Genomic DNA, 19,288 nt, shown 5'->3' with positions numbered 1-19,288 from the left:
TATAACTCTACAATAGCTTAACGTACAATAGACACTGATAAGCCAGAACATTATGAAAACCGACCTACTTCCGATATAAACCTGTGCAGGCGATAGCAGCCTCAATTGGCGCGGAATGACTGCTAGTCCGACACACGCACAGTGAAGTAGTATCAGTGAGAGCTCTGTTCGAGTGTAGAATGGGTAAGGCGCGCGATCTACCTGAATTTGAGCGATGGCAGATTGTGATGGCCCGGAGGCTCTGCACGAGCATTTCGGAAACTGCACGACTTGTCAGTGTCTGAGGAATGTTGTGATGAGTGTTTCCAACACGTGGCGAAACCATGGCGGGGTTGGGCGGCCACCCTCATTACTGGACCTCGGACTTCTAGGTACCTAAAATAGGTTCTATGACTTACAAAAATAGGTTATAAAAATCAGCAAATAGGAACCAAAATCTGACATTTTATTTTCTAGAAAGATAAATAGATTGACAAAAATCAGCATTATATTATTGCCCATGTCCATAATTACAGTCACAGTAAATAACTAACAAGTTTTCCAGATTTTCTGTTGAGAAAGTCCATCTCTTGTCTGTTAATAGCATCTTATATGCCGAGAATGAGCGTTCCACGTCAACAGATGTCACCGGAGCATATTTAAATGACGGTATTAGGCGCAACTGGACGACACACTCAAGTTCTGTTGATTTACCTGATAGGATGTCAGCCACTGTGCAGAGGGTGGTCAGTCCTGGGTTTCTTTGTAGCACTGCAGTGTCTGAATAACTTTCATACCAATAGGACTGGAGACCAAGTTGATATTTTTCTGTCACCTCTTCTATCAATCGCAGTTGTCTGTAGACTGGTTCCCCTGAACACCCTAGAGCTTTAATAATAGGACCGAAAATGCAAAATAAGATTTTATGTATGCAGTGTCGTCGGAAATTGTTGGGGCCTTGAGAAGGTCTTAACCTGAGGTAATGCTCACTGCCTCCTCCCGCAATTTAAGAACAACGTCCTTAATATCTTCCAAATGCTCGCTGTAATATTCCACGGCCTCTAGCCACGTTTCCCAGCGAGTAAGTATGGGTTCTGGTGGACGTGGTACGTCGGGAAGTTCCTCTAAAAATAACTGGACTCTTGTAGGTACTTTAATAAAAAACCTTTTTGATGATTGAAACTAGCTTATTTACACGTGGAAATTCGAGACGTATCGTCTCAGCTAGAAGTTTCATGGCATGGAGAAGACATGATATAGAGCAAGGCCGGGTAAAATGCTTTCAACAATTTAACAGCACCAATCACGTATGCAGCTACATCAGTGTAGATTACAAGTACTTTCACCCAGACTGTTGGGAAAAAGTAATTTGAGAGGTTTATTAACAAAGTGAGCAATTGTTTCCCAATTAGTCTTTTTTAGTTCCTTGCTTCAGATCAGATGAGGTGCAGAGCGAGTGTCAGGATCTAACTTTCCAATGATCAAATTAGCCACATATCGACCTTGTCTGTCAGTTGTCTCATCGACAGAGATCCACATGTATGAATCGCCTATATTTTCCCTTATCCCGCTCAATATATTTTCATATAAAGTAGGCTATATAAATATTTCTATCTCGGTGTGGATTCTGATGGAACGCTGCGGTGACAGTATTTCTGTAGAAAACTCTTGAACTGGCTGTTTTCAACCGCATTGAATGGTATGTTTGCTGCAACAATTGCTCGACACAGGTCAAGATGAATTCGTTTTTGTTTGTTGCATTTGGTGTAGTTACAAACGTTTGTTTCAAGTATGATTTATTTTTAAAATTTTCCTGGTGTTTAACCCCTGAAACATACAGTCTTATGTGCGACGTCTGTTCAGAAAGTACCTAAAAACAAAAAGAAATGAGAAATACTTTGTGGAAGAATTTACTTACGAGATCTAGTTAGCAAAATTAACCTACATTAAGAGTTTAGAAACAATATTTTTGTATTCGAATGTGTCTGGTCCAAGTTAACTCGGTAAAACAATGGCATCACTGTTCTTTGAGTGGGCGTAGAAAATTTCTGACAGGAAATCACGAATCCAGTCGCACAACTGAGGCAATATTCCATACGCATGCAGTTTGGTTAGAAGACGCTTGTGAGGAACGGCGTCGAAAGCCTTCTGGAAATCTAAACATGTGGAATCAATTTGACATACCCTGTCGATAGCACTCATTACTTCATGAGTATAAAGAGCTAGTTGTGTTTCACAAGAATGATGTTTCCTGAATCCGTGCTGACTATGTGTCAATAAATCGTTTTCTTCGAGGTAATTCATAATGTTCGAACACTGTATATGTTCCAGAAACCTACAACAAATCGACGTCAGTGATATGGGCCTGTAATTCAGCGGATTACTACTATTTCCATTTTTCGGTATTGATGTGACTTGAGCAATTTTCCAATCTATAGGTACGGAACTTTCTGTGAGCGAGCAGCTGTATATGATTGCTAAATATTTAGCTATTGCATCAGCATACTCTTAAAGGAACCTGACTGATATACAATCTTGACCGGCGGCCTTGCCTTTATTAAGTGATTTTAGCTGTTTTGCTACACCGCGGATAACTACTTCTATGTTTCTCATCTTCGCAGTTGTTCTTAGTTGGAATTCAAGAACATTTACTTCGTCTTCTTTGGTGGAGAAGTTTCAGAAGACGTGCTTAATAACTCTGCTTTGATGGCATTGTCATCAGTGACTTCACCGTTGTTATCACGCAGTGAAGGTACTGATTGCGCCTTGCCACTAGTGTGCTTTATATATGAACAGAATCTCTTTGGGTTTTCTACCAGATTCAGAGACAGCTTCGGAATGGAAATTATTAAAAGCATGTCGCTTGAAGCACGTGCTATATTTCGAACTTCTGCAAAACTTTGCCAATCTTGTGGATTTTGCGTTCTTTTAAATTTAGCATGCTTTTTTCGTTGCTTTTGCAACAGGGATCTGACCCATTTGTGTACCATGGGGGATCAATACCATCACTTATTAATTTATGTGGTAGATATCTTTCAGTTGCCGTTGATACTATCTCTTTGAAATCATTCCAAATCTTTTCTACGCTTACGTGATCAGGTCGGAAGGAGTGAAGACTGTCTCTTAAAAAGGCGTTAAGAGCATTTTTATCAGCTGTTTTAAATAGACGTACTTTGCGTTTCTTTTTGATGATTGTGGGTGTTACGGTATTCAGCCTAGCAGCAACTGCCTTGTGATCGCTAATCCCTGTATTCGTCATGATACTCCCTATTTGTCCAGGATTATTTGTTGCTAAGAGGTCAAGTATGCTTCCGCAACCATTTACACTTCGAGTGGGGCTCGTAAATAACTGTTCAAAATAATTTTCTGAGAAAGCATTCAGTACAAATTCGGCTGACGTTTTATGCCTGCCACCGGCTTTAAACGTATAAGCACATCGAGGGTAGATTGAAGTCGCCACCGACTATAATTGTATGAGTGGGGTACCTATATGAACTGTTCAGCAACTACATCTTCTGAGTCGGGGGGTCGGTAAAACCATCCAATTAATAGTTTAGTCCGATTGTCAAGTATAACCTCTACTTATACTATTTCGCGGAACTATCTAATTCAATTTCACTACAAGGTAAACTACTACTGACAGCAATAAATACTCCACCACCAACTGTATTGAATCATTCCTTTCTGAACACTGTTAGGTCGTTTGAAAAATGTCGGCTGAACTTCCACTCGCAAGTCGAGATAAGAAAAAAAGACTGTTTATAACTCACGCCTATGTACGAGCCTTAATGTATCTTGTCTTAGTGGTCCTTACGCGAAATGTACGTTCGCCGCAGCAGAATCGTTCTGCAGTCAGCTTCAAATGCCGGTTCTCTTAATTTTCTCAACAGTGTTCCTCGCAAAGAACGCCGCCTTCCCTCCGGGGAATCCCACTAGAGTTCTCGGAGCATCTGCGTAATACTCGTGTGTTGTTCGAACCTACCGGAAACAAATTTTAGCAGCCCGCCTGTGAATTGCTTCGATGTCTTCCTTAGTCCGACCTGGTGCGGATCCCAAATAATCGAGCAGTACTCAAGAACAGGTCGCACTAGTGTTCTATACGCGGTCTCCTTTACAGGTGAACCACATTTTCCTAAAATTCTCCCAATAACCCGAAGTCTACCATTCGCCTCCCCGACTATAATCCTTACGTGCTTATTCCATATCGCTTTGCGGCTTTACACCCAGATATTTAATCGATGTAACTGTGGATTATTGTTCCTACTCATCTGCATTAACTTAAATTTTTCTACATTTACAGCAAGCTGCCATTCATCACACCAAATAGAAATTTTGTCTAAGTCATCTTGTGTCTTCCTACAGTTACTGAAATTAGACACCTTCCTGTACATCACATCATCATCGGAAAGCAGCCACAGATTGCTATCCACCCTCTCCGCCAAATCATCCATGTGTACAGGGAACAATAGCAGTCCTATCACACTTCCCTGGAGCACTCCTGACGAGACCCTTGTCTCTGATTAACACTCACTGTCGAGAACAACGTACTGTGTTCTACTACTTATGAAGTGTTGGAGCCACTCACATGTCTAGGAGTCTATTCCATAAGCTCGTACCTTCGTTAACAGTTTGCAGTGGGGCACAGGGTCAAACGCTTTTTCGAAATCCGGAAATATGGAATCTGCCTGATGCCCCTCATCCACAGTTCGCAGGATATCATGTAAGAAAATGGCAAGCTGAGTTTAACAAGAGCGATTCTTTCTAAAAACCATGCTAATTCGTCGACATAAGCATTTCCGTCTCAAGAAAATTTTGAAGGAATTTGACTGATCAGCGTACTTAAAGCGCCAGTTTGGCAGTTGGCACGTCAGGTATAGCATTTAATCGATCGCCCAATCTTCATTTATTAGAGATAAACACAGGTCGATCACGGCAGTGTGCACTCAACTGTTTCAGCACTGGCACCACTTTCACAGTATTAGCTGTAGTGATCAGAGGTGCTCCAGCTTCCTTCCACTGTTAGTACGGTGCAGCTCTCAGAGAACCGCCATAATTAACAACTACCTAGCAAGAACGAGTCTCTTTGAAATGAAGTACGCACTATTTTAAAGGTGTGTATCGGATTGAGACCCGAATGTTTTGGATTCGAGTTCCGGTGTGTCGCACAGTTTAAATCTTCCAGGAAGTTTCTTAATGTGGGTTTATTTCGCCCAATATCGCACTGGACTGTGATAATGCAACTTCTGCGGGCATGCATGGGTGTGGCTGTGACGCTTTGTAACCAGCTACTGTCACATTTTGGAAGAGGATCCCCAAAGAGCATCCTTGGAGTTGAAAGTTTCAGTTGATAAGTTAATCTGCTGGATATTCATCAAAAAACGAAGGCGTTGAGGTCTTGTATATTTGTTATGTTTATGTAGTAGTAGTACTAGTGGCAGAAGAAAAGAAAAATAAGATGATGATAATTTCGTCCGTAGGATTGTTTATATCTTATAAGCTGAATGGCGTGCTTCAGAAAACAGCCTCGAAGCCAGAAAAATAAATACAGAACGGGCGAAAGAATACATTTTTTCCACGTTTGTAATAAGCGAACGCAAAATTACAGTGACGTCAGCAACGTGAAAGCAATTTAGTGATTGCGCACAAAAGCGAGTTACGGATCTGTGCGCGACGGCTGCCAGTAAAACTTTTCGGCAGATGAAGTTACCAAAGGTCAACTTCAAATTAACCTTTAGCAGCGAATCCTCTTTTTTTGCCACTGTACATGAGAGCGAGCAAATGTTTTACGTTGCTATTTACTGAAATATCAAAGGGTTGCGAGTGGCGGACTGAAAAAGGAAATACTTGATATGCTGTATGGCGAAATTATAACAAGATAACGAACCAACACTCCAACAAATGTTGATCCTGAAATACTCATAATGATATAAATGCCAACAGACAGAGCAGCAGCAAACGATGTCAGCTTTTTCACTGAAAGTGGACCTGCTGCGAGCAGGGAATTCAGAACAGAAATACAGGGTGTCCCATTTATCTTGACCACCCTAAATAACTGTTTGTCCAGATGCAAATTACAAAATGTTTCAAGCAAATGTTCTTTAGCCGTTAGGGGAATATCAATCAGTATGATAGCCTTCGTAGTAGCTTTGTTTTTTACAAATGTATGAACAGCGCTACGACTTTTTTAAATGGCACCCTGTAATTCATTTCCTCTCCTAAAGACCTATTCAAAAATGTATCACAGTGGACCATTCTCTGAAACATAACGTTATTAACTATCACAAACTCGTCCACTTGCTCGAGCTGTCACAAAACAAATGAAAAGCAAGTAAAAACATAACACAAAATTGACTTCGATTCTTCTTTACCATTGCCCAGGGGTAGAACGTTCAAAGGTCTCAAAGTGGTGACCCTGGACATCGATACATTGGTGCACTCGTTGAATGAAAGAATTATTTACTGCTTCCAGTGTTGCCTGCTGAAGAGAATTACAAGCAAGCACGATACGTTCCTGCATGACCTCTCGAGTTGTTGGAATATCGCGGTAGACAACGTCTTTAATGCAACCCTAAAGTAAAATGTCCAGAGGATTTAGATCAGGAGACCTAGCAGGCCACGTAACTGCTCCTCCTCGACCAATCCATCTGGCAGGATACCTTCGGTTCAGAACACGATGTGCACGTAAGGCATTACGTGCTGGACATCCTTCGTGTTGATACCACATAAGCATTCTGTTTCTTAGCGTCCCTTCATCCAGAAGAGGAGGAAGAATTAGTCTGAGGAAGCTGGCATACGCTGTGCCGTTTAGACTACCATTGATGAAATAAGGGCCAATAATTGTAGTACCAAGCATCCCACACCAGACGTTCACTCTCCATTGACGCTGATGTTCCACCTGTCTAAGCCAGCGTGGGTTATTGTTGGACCAATAATGCATGTTCCTTGTATTTACCTGCCCTTTGTTTGAGAAGGAACATTAAGCGGTAAACACAACTTGGGAGAACGGGTTGGCGAGGATTTGCTGCTGAGCCCAATGACAGAGCTGCACACGGTTCTGGGAACCATTCCCATGCAATTCTTGCTGTAAGTGTACATAGTAAGGATGGAACCGGTGACGTGAAAGAATACGATGTACACTGGTTTTAGGAATGCCAGTCTCTTGTTCAAGCTGTCGTGTGCTCACATGTGGACTCATAGCAACGGAAGCGAGAACAGTAACTTCGGCAACTTCGCCTGTGCGAGTGCTAGGACGATTGCGTTGTCGTGGGTTGAAACTTCACGTTTCCTGAAGCGTTGCAACAAGACGAGGAAACATCCGTCGGGAAGGTGGGTTCTTGTCACGATATCGCTTTCTGTACAGTTCCGCTGCCTGCGTAGCATTTCACCTACCTTCAACAACTACAAAAGAAATGTTATATTGATGCAGTTTGTAGGAAAATGGTTCAAATGGCTCTGAGCACTATGGGACTTAGCATCTATGGTCATCAGTCCCCTAGAACTTAGAACTACTTAAACCTAACTAACCTAAGGACATCACACACATCCATGCCCGAGGCAGGATTCGAACCTGCGACCGTAACAGTCGCGCGGTTCCGGACTGAGCGCCTAGAACCGCTAGACCACCGTGGCCGGCGCAGTTTGTAGGAAGGACAACCTTTATTGTATGTCTAATCTACACAACAGTACTTAAAAAGACTAAACTACTACACTAAATGTACCCGTACGTAAGAAAACAGTACTGCAATTACTGTTCTGCTAACTTACATTCCCCATAGATATGCAGCATTTCTACCTTATCTACTCACACAACTCTTCAACTGACGGTGGTTGACGGAATGCGGGTGTGCATTTTACTTATGTTTACATTTGTCCTCTGTTAACGTCAGCATGTGGATGTGTTCCATTACCCCGAGTACCTGCACTAAGCGCTGGGAGCGTCAACGTCAATGTTGTGTTATGTAATTAATAACGTTGTGTTTCATTGAATGGTACATTGTGATACATTTCTGAATAGGTCTTTAGGGGAGGAAATGAATTACCGAATAAAAAATACAAGGTGTCATTTAAAAAAGTCATACCGCTGTTCATATCTTTGTAAAAAACAAAGCTACGACGAAGGCAGTCATGCTGATTGATGTTCCCCTGACGGCTAAAGAACATTTGCTTGAAACGTTTTGTAATTTGCATCTGGACAAACAGTTATTTAGGGTGGTCAAGATAAATGGGACACCCTGTATATCATGGTACTATGTGAATCGATGTTTACACATCTATCTAGAGATGACGGGTTGCAGATAGTTTGTCAGTTGCAGGTTGTAGCTGATAGTGATGAACTCCAGCCGAAATTACTATGAGGTTTTTGAGTAAAACAGGTGTAGTTTTCTTTTTATCTTAAGAGTGGCCAGGTGCGAGTGGGGCTCGCGCGCAATGAGGGTGCCACAAAAACTTAATTATGTATATAGACAGTACATCCATCTTGGGAATAGGGATCTCGACCTTTTTTGCCTGTTATCGATACTGATATTGGCGATACATCGGTCCCAAGGATTCCAAGATTTTCGAGAATCTTTTAATTTCAGTAATATAAACGTGACATAAATTCATGCACGAAGGAGGCTACATTTGTTATAATAATACATTCAGGCTAATTGTTTCAATTATAAGTTCGACATCGGATAGCAAATAACAAAAAAAAGTGTGATGCAGTTAGAAATTAACAATTTTCGGATTTTTAGGTTCACCTGTATTGCGTAACGTTGCTTCTTGCCGAAGTTCACGATTCTAGGCCAACGGGAAGTGACGAATGAGTTTGCCAGTATCAAAATATGTGACATAAACGGTCGTATCTTTTGACTGCATTGACTTGGAAGCTTCAATTTTGTGCAACGCCAAGGGATCGTAGGGTTTAGCATATGGCATACATTTCAACTTGATACGTCTATCAGTTCCTGAGAAAAAAAGGTTTTTAACAGTTGGACAAACAGACGAGCGGACGGATGGACAACAAAGTGGTCCTAAAAGGGTTCCGTTTCTACCGACTGCGCTACAACTCTAAACCAGCGACTGATTTCGGCCCCAGAGTGTACTTCAGGCCTCCCGAGAGAACACAGGACAAATAAAAACTGCAACTGGTACTGGCATTTCATTCAAAATCAATATCACAGTTGCGAATCCTGCCTCAGCATGCTCCACGTTTTGGAGAAGAAATCACTACGAAGTGTCGCTGAATAACATTTCACTCTTACTTGTGAAGCAAAATATTTATCCCCCAAAGAGATTAGTGATATACTGTACATGGATACTCCATCATAAATATTTCTCTATAAGTATCTTCTTAGTGTGTGAGATCCGACTCTGCAGCTAAATGAAAAGACGTTTAATTGTCGTACGCTTTTTCTTCTTTTATTTTCTAAGCATCCCCAGCGGACTTTAATACGAGGGTAGTTCGGAAAGTAAGTTCCGTTTGGTAACAAAAAAAGGACTCGAATACACATAATGAAAGCAATTTATTTCACAAAAATCTATAACATACCCCCAATAATTGTCCAAGCACTTCCCATAGTGTGTATTCCTTCGTCAGTTGCCGCCTGTTGCCCTAAGAAGTTTAGTTTCCTAACGCGCGCAAGGTTTATGAAAACCCAGTTTTTCAGTAACAATCTCGTAAATTACTGTTCGTGAAATTAGTGGAAGTTGACGAGCAATAGTATTAATCGTAAACCTGCGCTTTTTCTTAACAATTTCTTCGACTCCACTAACAATTCATCAGAAACCACAGATGGACGTCCATTTCGTTGTTCGTCATGCACTTGACCACGCCCTTCTTCGGACCCATTTCTCACCATTGAAGCACTCACTACATTTTCTCCGTAAACCTCGCAGATTTGTCGATGAATGTCACTTGGTTTAATGTTATAAACATTCAGAAAACGAATCGCAGATCTTAATTCACTAGCGGCGCGATTTTCGAACAACGATGCCATTGTAAACAATCACTACGAACGACACACAGCACAGAGCGAGCTCGAAATGGCGTCATTTCGTTCTGCTTGAACCACAGATATTACTGCGCATGAGCGGAACTGCGATTGTAGCTGTGGTGTCACAGCCAGACACCACACTTGCTAGGTGGTAGCTTTAAATCGGCCGCGGTCCATTAGTACATGTCGGACCCGCGTGTCGCCACTGTCAGGATCGCAGACCGAGCGCCACCACACGGCAGGTCTCGAGAGACGTACGAGCACTCGTCCCAGTTGTACGACGACGTTGCTAGCGACTACACTGACGAAGCCTTTCTCTCATTTGCCGAGAGACAGTTAGAATAGCCTTCAGCTAAGTCCATGGCTACGACCTAGCAAGGCGCCATTTGTAACATTGCATGTATCTAAAGAGTCTCACTTGTATCGCCACAATCTCCAGATGTCTCATCAAGAACGATGTATACAAGGATGGATTAAAAGTTAAGTATTCGAGAAGCTACGTACTTTTCTTTATAACATTCATTACGTATCCTGTTTCAGACCTCACTCCATCCTTCGTGAGTTAGCGCGTGTATCTTGGCCGCCTCTTTCAATTAGTGTGCGTAGTGTTGGCAAGTCTGCCGACACTACAGTAGCAGTGCCGCGGTGAAAAATCGAAACTGAGCTTACTTTCCGAACTACCCTTGTACATATCGTACTGTGTGTATACAGAATATATATGTTATATGAGTCCGCAGACTTTCGTGGCCGTTGTCACTGATGATAAAAATGTTCAGAGTCGTTAGGCCGCGCCACATTTCTTCACTGCCCGATGTTTCTACCCTCTTCTGAGGTCTTCTTCGGAAGTCTACATTTGCCCTTGGATGGCTCAACTCTGTCGAAAGACAAAGTCGCGTTTAGTGTTTTGCGCACAATCTTTCGGAGAACTGGAATTACTGGATAAAAAACTTCAGGTTGCTGTTGGTGGGCTGTAGTCATGATCAATACTGAAAGAGGAGGGGGAATTAATATAACTTAAAAATATGATTTGCATCTTGAACGCATTGCCTGTTGTTTAGGGGGCGTTAGTAGTTAACTAATTAAAAAGATAACAGTACACAAAACAGAAGTATGTAGAAAGTGTAGGGTTCCATTATTAATGTTAGTCGTCATAAGTTGAGGTACTTAGTAATTACTGGATTTGTAGTAGAAACCCTTTTGGCACCTTATCGATTAAAATCCCGAAAATTGCCTTCTTATATGCGTCAAAATTTCGTAGATCTAGTAACAACTTCGGTCTGTCACCTCCCTTCCCGCTCGCTACTTATCCTGTGGCTACTGGCGGTTAAACTGTCTGGCAGTTTTCCGTCCGCACTCCTTGAGACACGCCTGCATAATATTTAAAAGTTGACGCCCGCACCCCCGCCCCACACAGATACAAGCATACTCAGCAGAGCAGCAGCCAGCAGGTCCTGTGCTCCGCACGTCGTAGTTTCCTTCCGTCTATTGTATACGTTTCCTCTGCGGCTTCGCTTTGTCTTTGCTGCCTTCCGTCTCGATGGGATGCTGTTTAAGTTAGAAATGCTGCAGCTCTCTCAATTTACCATCCTTTGACATCTCTTGATCATCATATTGTCATCCCAAAGATTACACCTCATTGCACTCTCGTAAAAAGTGAAATTAATTACAGCCTTAGTCTGTCAAATATTTTTTTTTCTTTTTTCAGCTACTTAAAGATTTAGTAAGCACTGCGTATCTGCATCCTTTTCCGTCTCTATTCGCACTTCTACTTAGTTACTGCTTGTATTGTATTGTATGTAGACCTGGGACCTAGAAACGACAGAGACGCTCCGTCCCCGCCGCAGTGGTCCACAACCCCACGACGACTACCGCAGTCCACTTCACCCCTCCGCCGCCCCACACCGAACCCAGGGCTATTGTGCGGTTCGGTCCCCGGTGGACCCCTCAGGGAACGTCTCACACCAGACGAGTGTAACCCCTATGTTTGCGTGGTAGAGTACTAGTGGTGTACGCGTACGTGGAGAACTTGTTTGCGCAGCAATCGCCGACATAGTTTAACTGAGGCGGAATAAGGGGAACCAGCCCGCATTCGCCGAGGCAGATGGAAAACCGCCTAAAAACCATCCACAGACTGGCCGGTTCACCAGACCTCGACACAAATCCGCCGGGCGAATTCGTGCCGGGGACCAGGCGCTCCTTCCCGCCCGGAAAGCCGTGTGTTAGACCGCACGGCCAATCGGGCGGGCTATTTACTGCTTTATGTCAACTTTTCCCTTTGCATTTATTTTCTTGGTGTGGTGGTTCAGTGTTTAAATGCCGAACTACGCTTATAAAGGTCTGGGGTTCGATTCCTAGTGAAGCCTAAGCTTTTTCTCTGTCACCATTTATTTCTCCTTTGACATTGTCTCTTAATCCTAGATTACTAAACCTTCGTAAAAGCCGGCCGGAGTGGCCGTGCGGTTCTAGGCGCTACAGTCTGGAACCGCTCGACCGCTACGGTCGCAGGTTCGAATCCTGCCTAGGGCATGGATGTGTGTGATGTCCTTAGATTAGTTAGGTTTAAGTAGTTCTAAGTTCTAGGGGACTGATGACCTCAGAATTTAAGTCCCAAAGTGCTTAGAGCCATTTGAACCTTCGTAAAATTTACGATTGCAGTAGGATTTAGACAGGAAAATTTGCAGTTAATTTCGTATGTAACATACCACTTAAGATTTAATAATGATAATTAACTAAGACATATCCTATAAATCATGACTGTGCAGTAGTAAAATTTACAAGGGTTTAGTATTAATGGAAATTTTCCCCTTTAGTGTTCTTGGGCTAATGTGAAAATGCCGTATCCCACATATCCATCGAAACACTACACACGGCGAAATGCATCAATAAAGCTTTAGTGAATGATGCTTCAAGGACGATTCACAGTGACGACGGGACAGAACGTCAAAACGTTCGACAACGCATTTCGAACGGCGGCACTCACAGACTGTCGACGTAACGGAACGCCGGCTTCAAGGATTCTAGGGGACAGAGTTTTGACGCTGTTGATTATGTACACTACCGGCCATCAAAATTGCTACACCAAGAAGAAATGCAGATGATAAACGGGTATTCATTGGACAAATATATGACATGTGATTACATTTCCACGCAAGTTGGTGCATAGATCCTTAGAAATCAATACCCAGAACAACCACCTCTGGCCTTAATAACGGCCTTGATACGCCCAGGCATTGAGTCAAACAGAGCTTGGATGGCGTGTACAGGTACAGCTGCCCATGCAGCTTCAACACGATACCAAAGTTCATCAAGAGTAGTGACTGGCGTATTGTGACGAGCTAGTTCCTCGGCCACCATTGACCAGACGTTTTCAATTGGTGAGAGATCTGGAGAATGTGCTGGCCAGGGCAGCAGTCGAATATTTTCTGTATCCATAAAGGCCCGTACAGGACCTGCAACATGCGGTCGTGCATTATCCTCCTGAAATGTAGGGTTCCGCAGGGATCTAATGAAGGGTAGAGCCACGGGTCTTAACACATCTGAAATGTAACGTCCACTGTTCAAAGTGCCGCCAATGCGAACAAGAGATGACCAAGACGTGTAACCAATGGCACCCCATACCAGCATGGCGATGACGAATACAAGGTTCCAATAAGCGTTCATCGCGATGTCGCCAAACACGGATGCAACCATCATGATGCTGTAAACAGAACCTGAATTCATCCGAAAGAATGACGTTTTGCCATTCGTGCACCCAGGTTCGTCGATGTATAGACCATCGCAGGCGCTCCTGTCTGTGATGCAGCGTCAAGGGTAACCGCAGCCACGGTCTCTGGGCTGATAGTCCATGCTGCTGCAAACGTCGTCGAACTGTTCGTGCAGATGGTTGTCTTGCAAACGTCCCCATCTGTTGACTCAGGGATTGAGACGTGGCTGCACGATCCGTTACAGGCATGCGGATAAGATGCCTGTCATCTCGACTGCTAGTGATACGAGGCCGTTGGGATCCAGCACAGCGTTCCGTATTACCCTCCTGAACCCACCGATTCCATATTCTGCTAACAGTCATTGGATCTCGACCAACGCGAGCAGCAATGTCGCGATACGATAAACCGCAATCGCGATAGGCTACACTCAGACCTTTACCAAAGTCGGAAACGTGATGGTACGCATTTCTCCTCCTTACACGAGGCATCACAACAACGTTTCACCAGGCAATGTCGGTCAACTGCTGTTTGTGTATGAGAAATCGGTTGGAAACTTTCCTCATGTCAGCTCTGAGAAGCTAATAACGTGCATATCACAGCATCTTCTTCCTGTTGATTAAATTTCGCGTCTGTAGCACGTCATCTTCGCGGTGTAGCAATTTTAATGGCCAGTAGCGTAAATTTGAAGAACATACGAATACCCTTTATTTCACTGTTGCGTGCTGGGCTGAACGACGAGAAGGTATGTGGCGTTTCGTCCAGAAAGAGCACACCATGTTTTGACGTTGTCGTTACGTCGACATCCAGAGTGAACTGAGCCGTATGTCTACAGATCACACAAGGAGGCTGGGAGTCGGGGCAGGTTTCTTCGGTCGGGTTACTGGGTTTGCGAACAGCCGACAGCTGCGATTAACAGTTACGGGCAGTGCAGCGGCAGTCTGACAACAGGTGCCCGTGCCCGCGCTCGGCGGCCCGTTTTTTGTGGCTGCTGCAGAGAGCGGCGGCAAGTGGCGCGATTGCCGTGCGTGGCCTGAGTCACGCTGCTCAGTTAAAAGAGTTGCACCCCAGCCCAGCCCAGGGCAGGCCGGGCGTGAGTCAGGCGGCCACGCCAGCTGCTGCGCGCACCCCACCTCGAAAATCGATACCCCGGCCTCGCCTGGCCCGCCGCCGCTTCCTGCCCGCCGCCGGCTGCCACTCTTTTCTTCTCCCGCCATCTTCAGCCTAAGCGCCGCTGTGCACCGCCGAGCACTGCGGCCGCATCCACACTGCGCCTCGCCAGCTGCCGGTGCGCCAACTACTTCGTCGGTTCGTGCCACTTGGCTCGATCGAGCCAATCGACATCTGGCGAGTCGTCGATCGTGCCCATCGACATCTGGCGAGTCTCGGGCCTCATTGAAGAAAGACGCTTCAGTTCAAATAGTGGGGCTCTGTCATTCGATCCAACTAATACGACCTACATCACGTTACCTTCCATTCCGAAGGCTGTTGCACGCAGCAACTGTTATATTGACTTTTAAATAATAGATTTCAGCTATTAGTCGTCCTTTTGAAATTTTACTGGCAGATTTAGATTTCAGCTAGAAACTAGCCATTCTCAATGCACTATCATTTTTGATCAATGCATGTAATGCCTGTTGTTCGGGCTTCATCCACAGTTCATTGAATATTCAATGAACTGTGGATGAAGCCCAACCAACAGGTATGAGATTTTCACTCTGCAGCGGAATGTGTGCTGATATCAAACTTCCTGGCACATTAAAACTGTGTGCCGGACCGAGACTCGAACTCGGGACCTTTGCCTTTCGAGGGCAAGTGCTCTACCAACTGAGCTACCCAAGCACGACTCACGCCCCGTCCTCACAGCTTTACTTCTGCCAGTATCTCGTCTCCTACCTTCCAAACTTTACAGAAGCTCTCCTGCGAACCTCTCATTCTGGAAACATTCCCCAGGCTGTGGCTAAGCCATGTCTCCGCAATATCCTTTCTTTCAGGAGTGCTAGTTCTGCAAGGTTCGCAGGAGAGCTTCTGTAAAGTTTGGAAGGTAGGAGACGAGATACTGGCAGAAGTAAAAGCTGTGAGGACGGGGCGGGCAAAGGTCCCGAGTTCGAGTCTCGGTCCGCACACAGTTTTAATCTGCCAGGAAGTTTCAGGCATTACATGCATTGAACAAAAATAATAGTGCATTGAGAATGGCTAGTTTCTAGCTGAAATCTAAATCTACCAATAAAATTTCAAAAGGACGACTGATAGCTGAAATCTATTATTTACAAGCTAGTACGACCTTGCTCATTGCTAGCGCCGAAATTCGTCAAAATTTGTGCGTTCTGGCAAACGATGAAGTTTTATCTTTATTCTATACATTACGAAATTGTTGTTGAAAGCTTGTGACTTCATAACAATGGTTATATTCATGCGTAGTAACGAATAACACCGTCACATGTGTGAATTAATTTTATTTAATTGGAACCGGTTTCGGCGATACAGTTCACTATCGTCAGGGCCCTGTTTAGGAAGGTGGATTGAATCACGGAAACCATTGGAATTTAAATAAAATTATACACACAGTTGATGGTGTTCTTTGTTACCGAGATACTCTGACAGATCATTTCCCATCCATCATCAGCAAAGTATTCACGAACTCAAAACAGAAAGAACCCTTGACTGACAAATAGCGCAATTCAATCACAACTGATATTCGTTAGTTCCACAGTACGACAGAAGACTTTCACCCATTATCTTTAGGTGAATGTCTTTAAACGTTACTGAAAATGACGTAATGGCTAATCTTACGGCGTTCGTGTGACATTTTAGATGTTTGTTCCACAATATTACAAAAATATTTACTATTCCTGACCGTTAGTGTTATGCACTGAGTACAACAATACTACTTAATGTTTACTTACAACACATTACAGAAAACTCTTTCCCGGTCACCATAAGAACTGAAATAACGTTTTATCTAGCGCATTTCCTGCCTTACTTGGCAAACTATCCATTATGAAATTTTAAAAAATGGTTCAAATGGCTCTGAGCACTATGGGACTCAACTTCTGAGGTCATTAGTCCCCTAGAACTTAGAACTAGTTAAACCTAACTAACCTACGGACATCACAAACATCCATGCCCGGGGCAGGATTCGAACCTGCGACCGTAGCGGTCTTGCGGTTCCAGACTGCAGCGCCTTTAACCGCACGGCCACTTCGGCCGGCCTGAAATTTTAAGCATGTGAATGTAAAAGTTTGTCATTCAGCTTGTTAGAGTCGCAGGCATAACATACAATATAGTAGAGGTGTTTGTGTGGTTTATACGACAAGAAACTTAACGATGACTGAAATTTAGTACTCGTATTTCGAGACGTTGACTGTGCACCATACTGCAAGCACTACGCCATTCTCTGTTCTTACATGGTCTTCGTGCAAAACTGATTCAAAATTCACTATAAAATAGTTACCCTGTATGTCCAACACCGGTGAGAGCAGACTGTCAAAGATCTTAATGGACGACACTACGTGGAACGGATCATTAAGCAAGCCTTGACTGTTGTGCCAGCTAGCTGTCCACGTACATGATAGTCGGTTGTTGCCAGCCATTGTCACAAACGCGGTAACCTTGAATTGCATATTCACGTGCTAGCTACCAAAGTTTATAATCAGAAATGTATCGGAGGCCTCTTTCGTTAGAAGAGACGCTATTTAAAACTGAATGATTATTTTCTTCGTCGGCCGAATGTAATCTGAAAAACGTTGATTACGTTTTCAGACGTAACGACATGCTAGCGTGTAGCAGAATTGGAATAGAGCTATCGTGTAAGTAGTGTGATGGCTTACGCGTGTACGAATGAGTTTTTTCGTGAAAAATTCTATTTTGGAAAAATGTATTATCTGAATATTTGCAGTCTTTCCTTTAAAATACTGTGCAAGCATTCAACTATTCTAAATCATGTATAGACTTAAGGTGCGATATGTTCTCCTACAGTCTTTATGAATCACGAAACAACCCGCAAATTGCTTACCTTATGAGAGATAATATTGAACGCAAGGGAGTTACCATTTCAGTTGTCTAACTACAAGACAATTTGCAATCGATATTCCGTCACTTGCATTGTTTTCTGTACTGGAAAAATTGTAGACCGGCCGAACGAAATCGCAGGCTATGCTGAACAGAGAGATATCAACAGTCGTAACCGTTGTTTTGGCAGCATCTCATAGAAGTATGTTGATTCCCACTACACTTTATGACAAACCTTAGCTGTAGCTTCTGTACTTTAGCATTAACATAAAACACAGTTTTGCGCGAAGGACTTGATGTATGGATGGGTAAGTGATCTTTTAACGAGAAAAAAAATGCACTACTATAACAGCAACATAAATAAATCTGATAAAGCATCATTGACCCGTGTCAATCGTATCATAAAATATAGTGGAATAACAGTATGTATGTAGGTGTCTAATCAGAAGGTAGATAAACAGATAAATCCTTCGCCTTACTGACGGGATGTTGGATAATGTCGTTCGCTTAAGAAAGTAACGACGTACTCTGCTACATTACTGAAGTTATAGAATCATTGTCATACTGAACTACCATAAAGACATTTATGTGTGCAGTCTCAGGAGTTTACAAATACCCCGCATCTCACACAGCACTGCCTGAGATCCAGTACAGAAGAATAACTTAATACATTAATAAAAAAAAATGGTTCAAATGGCTCTGAGCACTATGGGACTCAACTGCTGAGGTCATTAGTCCCCTAGAACTTAGAACTAGTTAAACCTAACTAACCTAAGGACATCACAAACATCCATGCCCGGGGCAGGATTCGAACCTGCGACCGTAGCGGTCTTGCGGTTCCAGACTGCAGCGCCTTTAACCGCACGGCCACTTCGGCCGGCAATACATTAATAGCATCTTCTTCTACAGATTAACGAATAGATTACACAACCTATTTAGGGAGTCATCTAGTCCTCGGACGTTGCTTGCTGTGATGACTTCTAGGTTTGTAATTTTCAGTTTTTCGGTGCTCGAGTCCTATCAGGGCAATGATCAACCACGTGTATGTATTTCATTGTCACCGTATGACGCAACTCGACTGAGTCAGTACAAGCCGCGTGGGGATTTGAAGAAGAATATAAATGGCACCGAGAGCGGAATACGTGTCAGAGCTTCGGATGAACGCTGAAAATTGGTGCGTCAAAACGTTTGTTATACACTTTATTTCAGACAAATGCTCACGAAAACCATTTAATGGCTAAACCTGCTCAGACTGACTGTCAACAGCTCTTAAAAACTTCTTGTCAGTACATGCTATGGGTCAATATTTCCACGGGTCGCTGACTATAGCCAGTCGCTTAGCTAGAGCAGTTGACTGAAATGCAGAACTTTTATTCCAAACACACGTTCATTTCCGCATACGTTTTGAAAGATGTGGTCGTTTCTCCAAGCGTGCTAAAGAATGCTCTCTCCCAATAACGTAATAAATAAATTATCAAAATTTTGTTGCTGCTGAAAATATTGCAAGGGCTGTGAAGAAGTGTGGCATTATGATGAAAAACAATTTTTGTATTAAATTTAAAGTTAATAGATTAGTGTAAAAATTATAATTTCTTTTTTACTGTGTACAATCACATAATT

The 19,288-nt window shown here is 43.2% G+C and overlaps 1 protein-coding gene and 1 non-coding gene across 2 annotated transcripts in view; both read right to left on the bottom strand.

The window, feature by feature from the left end:
• LOC126257510 (myosin-I heavy chain) overlaps positions 1–19,288 on the bottom strand; it is an 829,484-nt gene that overhangs the window by 732,717 nt on the left and 77,479 nt on the right. The gene's annotated exons all lie outside the window — the stretch shown is intronic.
• On the bottom strand, positions 15,426–15,500 carry Trnas-cga (transfer RNA serine (anticodon CGA)). Its single transcript has one exon. It is a non-coding gene; the product is annotated as a tRNA-Ser (tRNA).

Source organism: Schistocerca nitens, chromosome 1 (assembly GCF_023898315.1).
Source record: "Schistocerca nitens isolate TAMUIC-IGC-003100 chromosome 1, iqSchNite1.1, whole genome shotgun sequence".
Classification (NCBI taxonomy): Eukaryota; Metazoa; Arthropoda; class Insecta; order Orthoptera; family Acrididae; genus Schistocerca; species Schistocerca nitens.
Note: the sequence above shows the minus strand (reverse complement) of the source record. Positions and strands in the feature narration are given on the sequence as shown.